We start from the raw sequence: 6020 nt of genomic DNA, 5'->3' as shown, positions 1-6020 counted from the left end.
CACTATCAATGATCATCTTACAACATTTCCCTCCAGCCTTACACACTATTCTGAACAAAGTCTTCCGTTGTGATGGTTCAACTATCTCCTTTTTTGGCTTGAGCAAAACTTTATTGACTACCAAATATTCTCCTCTCTCTGGTACAATTTCTTCCTCTGTCATTGCTGCTGCTGCCTCTTCCTCAACTTGAGCACCAATTTCATTCCTCTGACTTGTTCTTGCATTCTCTAGGCACTCAAAAGATCTATGTCCCAGCTTGTTACACCTGTAACATCTAAATTCTCTTCCTCTTCCTCTATCTCCTCTTCCTCTGGAAAAACTCCCTCTGCCACTTCCATCACCTCCTGTGGTTGCATGCTAATTTGAGTTGCTGCTAGCTCCATCTCTAGGTGTTGTAGATCTTCCTCTACCACCTTGACTTCCTTGTCCTCGGAAAGTACCTCTTCCTCTCGAAGACTGCTTCATCATGAGTTTTTCTTTAGCTTTTAGTACCATCTGATAAGCTTCTTCTATTGTTTTAGGAGACAGTATACTTATCTCATCTTGAATGTCCATCCTAAGACCAATCACATATCTAGCCACCTTCTCATCTATATCCTGAGTTTGTCCAACTCTTATATTTACTTTATATAATTCCTCTGTATATTCTCTTACTGTCATAGACCTCTGTCTAAAATTCTGCATCTCTCTAAACAAGGTTTGCTGATAATTACTTGATAAAAACTTACCTCTTAGCTTTGCTACCATCCTATTCCAATTTCTGATAGGTTGTTTGCCAAGACTCTTTCTTTCTGCCTGCACTCCATCCCACCAAAGTGTTGCATGTCCTTTTAACTTGGTGACAACAAACTTTACTTGCTTCTCATCTTTTGTTTCTTCATAATCAAAGAATTTCTCCATATCATTAATTTAGTTTACCAATTCTTCTGGATTTAATCCTCCTGCATATATTGAAACCTCAGTTTTTGGCCTAGCTATGGATCTCAACACTAATTGGAAGAACTCATCTCATGAGTAACTACTATAGTTTCCTCCTCTTCTTTAGTTTCAACCTCAGGCTCACTAACATCCCCATCGTCTATATTTTTCCCTACTGTTAATGCTTCTAATATAGCTTGCATATGTTGCATGGCTTCCATCACCTCAGCATTTGTAACTGATTTTCCTCTTCTACCATGCCCTCATCCTCTTCCAACTCTGAAAGCCATATTGGATTTCCTTCTCTTTCTTATGAGATTCAATTCAGTGTCAACAAGTTGCTCTGATACCACTAATGGTGGCAGTCTAGGTGTAGGTAGGAGTGTTAATCTCCCAAATTGTGAGATTATATCTTATACTTATGTTTTCAAGTGTAATTGTTTGTCCAATGAGCTCTCTGTCATCCACTGACAACTTTTCTGAGCTTCCTCTAAGCTAGCAGATTCTTCCAAAAGTCGAGTTCCGCTAAACTTCCACTAATCTGGACCCGACAGTAACACAAACCATAGTTTAATAAAATTTGAAATCCACCCTTCTAAATATTCATCGACACTTCTCCACCACTGATATATTCAAGATCCAATAGTCTCATCACTTCCCGACTTCAAAACTTGCTCCTCGCCTGTCAACGTCGATCACGCTCCACCAGATTTAATGGCTCACACGTATTTCGGCTGGTTAACTTGCGCACTCCAAATTTGCCCCAATCCCTCTCTCTCCTCATTGCTACATGTCATTATGTGTATGGAATCGAAGCCAACGGTGGAATTACCATTTACAGCCTTTCCTCCGCCCAAAATCCACTTGTGGGTTTCTCCAATTGCTCCTACTCGTTAACTATTGGGTAACTTCCTCGCCCGAACACCATTGATCTATCTCGACCGAGATCTATTGGTCCAAAATCAATGTTCATGCACTACGTCCTTGGTCTTCCTCCACTGATCTCGACCATCTACTCAACACACTTAGAATTCACAAGAAGCTCAGTTAGAAAGAAAAACAATGAATTTAACACAGTGAACACAATTTCATTCAATCTTACAGAACACCAATTAAACTTCGAATTTCACAATAACACAGAGATTTCGAAGGATATTATCCTTCAGTATTTGACAGGGAATTTCTCATTCACATACACAGAAACTAAATTTTCCCAATTTACTGGATTCGCTCCAAGAAAGCCAAATTTCTTCAACAGTCAAAATCCTCTTACAATAGTGTGAAAATTACATAAGTACTGGTTCATCCTAACAACCAGATCCTAATTCAAAGGCTAAAATTTATTGACCCTATCTGTCTTGCGAGACATTCTCCTCGAGAATCTCCACTATAGTTAACTAACTAAATTTTATTACATCATGATCAAATCCTATATTCTAGCTCTATGCTTAACCAGGAAAACATGGAAATTGATGGCTAAAGGATCCCACTCCTTTGCCTATAATATTCTTTTGTATTTTTGGAATAATTCCTCGAATTTGTCTTCAAGCCTTATGCTCCTGCATCAAAATGCCTAGTTATGCATCCATTGATGGCACTAATGCACTCAAGGAAACTATAAATTCCCTAATCATGTAACCATTGAGAGTATCTGAGGAACCTGTGGAATGGGAAATGGAAATTCATTGAATTTCATCCTGTGGAATGGGAAATGGAAATTCCCTAGCGGAAAACTACATTTCATTTCATCTTGTGGAATGGGAAATGGAAATTCCCTAGCAGAAAACTACATTTCATTTCATCTTGTGGAATGGGAAATGGAAATTCCCTAGCGGAAAAATGCATTGTGTTTCATCGCTAAGAAAAGGGAAAGCGTGGAATGGGCAATGGAAATCCCCTGATTGCAACCTGCATTTTAGTGGTAAGAAAAATGAAAATTGTCGCTATAGAGACCAGAGAGAACAAATAAAGGTTTATGTCACTAGAGAGACCAAAGAAAATAAATATTTATTAATTAGAATAAATCAGAAGAGACCAACAAAAATAAATATTCATTAATTAGAATAAATCAGAATTGAAAGTGGGGAAAACCCTTGTGTAAAAATAAATATTTATTAATTTGAATAAATAAGAATTGAAAAAGGATCTAGCTCTCGGTATATGGGATTTATTAGGCTTTGCTCATCAACTTTGAACATTGTTATTCTCTAGTCATGGGTTTAAGCACATAACCATTGAAGGTAGTTGGTAAAGTTTCTTTAGAGAACTGTCACATCAATTGAAGGTAGTTGGCAAAATTTCTTTAGAGAAATGTTGCATCAATTGAAGGTAGTTGGTAAAATTTCTTTAGTAAATTGTTGCATCAATACTGTGGAAAACAGCTTTTTGGGGTTTTGCACAATGAGTCTAGATGGGAAAATAGCTTTTCAAGGCTCTCCATGGTGAGTCCACTGCAAGGGTTCCTCCGGTGTGGAGAAGGTAAGGCCATGGCTCTTTGTCAAATCTCCAATAAATCGAGAGACTCCCAAAACTTCATCCTTGCGTAAACCTTGGTTGAAAAAATGTGGAACCAACAATGCCTATTGCTATAAACCCTCCTTACCCAACAATAAGATGCCTAACAACAACCGAAACTATGGATTTTTTTAGCATTATTGTGCATCGATTCATATTTACTTTCATGGCAAGTCTTCAACATTCATTGTGGAAAGAGCTATAGATTACGATGGATCAACTACTTGAGAGTTGATATCAAGTGAGGTAGTTTTAGTCCAAATGAATTAAAGCTTATCATTCATCTGCGTATCATTTTTAGAAATAGGTTGGTTTAAGTTTCATAATTTTATTAGTTCTTGGTGCTTCATTAAAGGATTGACATTAAAATATATGTTAATGTATTAAATATGTGCAAGTGGGCATAAATAACATTCCATCCACCTAAAACAATAGATAATTATATTTAAAATTACTAGAACTCTTGGATTAATAAAGAGCATGTTAAGGTTGAGATAATTTCAAAGAATATTGAGGCTCCTGAAGTACATATTAATTTTCCAAAATTCATGTTCGAAGAATCTGCAACTCTCAGCAATGAGAGTAAGCTTCTAAAAATTCAATAATTTTAACCATCTCTAGCAACAAAAAATGTAAGAACAGTAATTTGCAATATACATTACAATGGAACAATGGTCTATAGGTTTAAGGACTCATAGTTTCAAATACAATGCATTGCTGCAATATCTTGTACCCAATTGAAGGTTACTTTTGTTATAATCCAAATTCAGAAAAATTTAATGGACTTATATTACATCATCCATGAATAAGAGTGACTACATGAGATCGCTAAATATGGAGTCGTTAAATTATTCTCATCGTGAAACATTGGATTTGTTAGGCCCCTATACTATTAGTGTAACCCCTTATTGTTATTAGTACAACCCCCTTATTATATTGTTGTACCCATGTAGTCTCCATATTGTTACTATTGTGCCCCATAGAAGCCCACTATTGTTATTATTGTGCCCTTACATTATTATTTTTATGTCAGCTCTAATTATATTATGACTCCTTAGAATCCTATATATAAAAAGGAGGTATTGTCATTTGTATCATCCAATAATTGTTCATTTGTGTAATGTAAAAGAGGTTTCCCCCTCAAAGAGGCTGAATTCTAAGGTGTTGATCTATCTTTTCTATCTTTTTGTGAGCTGGTTTCATAACACTTGGTATCAGAGCTGTGGATTCTAGGGTTTCACTGCTCCAAACAGGTCATCGTGGAATTTTCGTTATAACTTTTTTTCTGCGCCATTTCAGATGCTAAAAAAAAAACCCATTTGAGAAGAAATCATGTTGAACCTCGAGCCTGAATTTTAGAGCTTGTATTGCTACATTTGCGGAGATATGATCTGAGGACGTTAGGGTTTTTGCAAGCTCTAGAATTTAAGCTAAAACAACTCATCGTGGGATTTTCCCTATAGCTATTTTTCTAAGAAGTTTTAGAAGCTAAGAAAAAACCCATTTGAGAAGAAATTGGTCTGAACCTTTGCTCTAAAGTTTAGATCCTGTCATGCTATATTTTTGGAGATATAGTTTGAGGAAGTTAGGGTTTTTGTAGACCCCCGAATTACATTCCAAACAGGCCACCTTGGGAAAAGCGTCATAACTGTCTCTCTGAGCATCAGATTGAAATTTCGTAAGAAGTTACATAAAGAGAACGGATTTTAATTTCTTGTACATATTTTTCAAATCCAGAGGTCAAAAAAGGGACACGTGGCACTTCATACAAGTTCACCCTTTTGAAAAGGTATATAATTAGGGCATCTTGGCAGATTGTGTGTAACTCTTTCTTGTAGAATCCAATTTTGATCAGACTAGTGGCATTGGTAAGAGGACATAGAGGGCTACTGCAGGTCATAATTTCATATCTGGAAGAGCTGAAATTATAGAGTTATAGTCGTTTCAAGATTGAGCTCCTAAAATCAAGAAAATGCAATATGAGGAAGTTTGATGGCAAGGATCCGGTAAATTGGATACTACAGATGGAGCAATATTTTGATCTACATGAGGTGAAACTATTACAAAAGGTATGTATTGCATCTTCATATTTAGAACCAGATCAATTTTTATGGTATAAAGGGCTTTATTCTTGTAAACCACTTGTTACGTGGTCAATTTTCACAGAGGAAATGATAGCACATTATGAGGATACAAAGAGAAACTCCTTCTTTAGCTAATTGATAAATCTCAAACAAAAGGGTTCAATGGAAAAGAACATTGAGGACTTTCAAAAATTAAATAGAAGGGTAAATTATATTCTAGAGAAGAAAAGGATTGATTTCTTCATAGGGACTTTAAAGGATAATGTTCAACATGAGGTTCATTTTTGGGAACCTGATTCATTGGAGTAGGCATTCGAGTTAGCAAGAAATTATGGAAACAAGGAATCCCACGACTCATGACTATAATTATGAAAGTGTTTCTTCTCCTGGCCTTCCACAACCTACAAGGCTTACACCACAACAATTGGAAGAAAAAAGAGAAAAATGGCTTTGTTACAATTGTGATAGAAAACGCACTAAAGGTCATAAGTATGCTGAGAAGA

This window comes from Pinus tabuliformis, chromosome 1_1 (genome assembly GCF_031772625.1).
Source record: "Pinus tabuliformis cultivar Carrire ecotype Pingquan chromosome 1_1, CPIR1, whole genome shotgun sequence".
Taxonomy (NCBI): Eukaryota; Viridiplantae; Streptophyta; class Pinopsida; order Pinales; family Pinaceae; genus Pinus; species Pinus tabuliformis.
The sequence above is the reverse complement of the archived record's forward strand: the minus strand, read 5'-3'. Positions refer to the sequence as shown.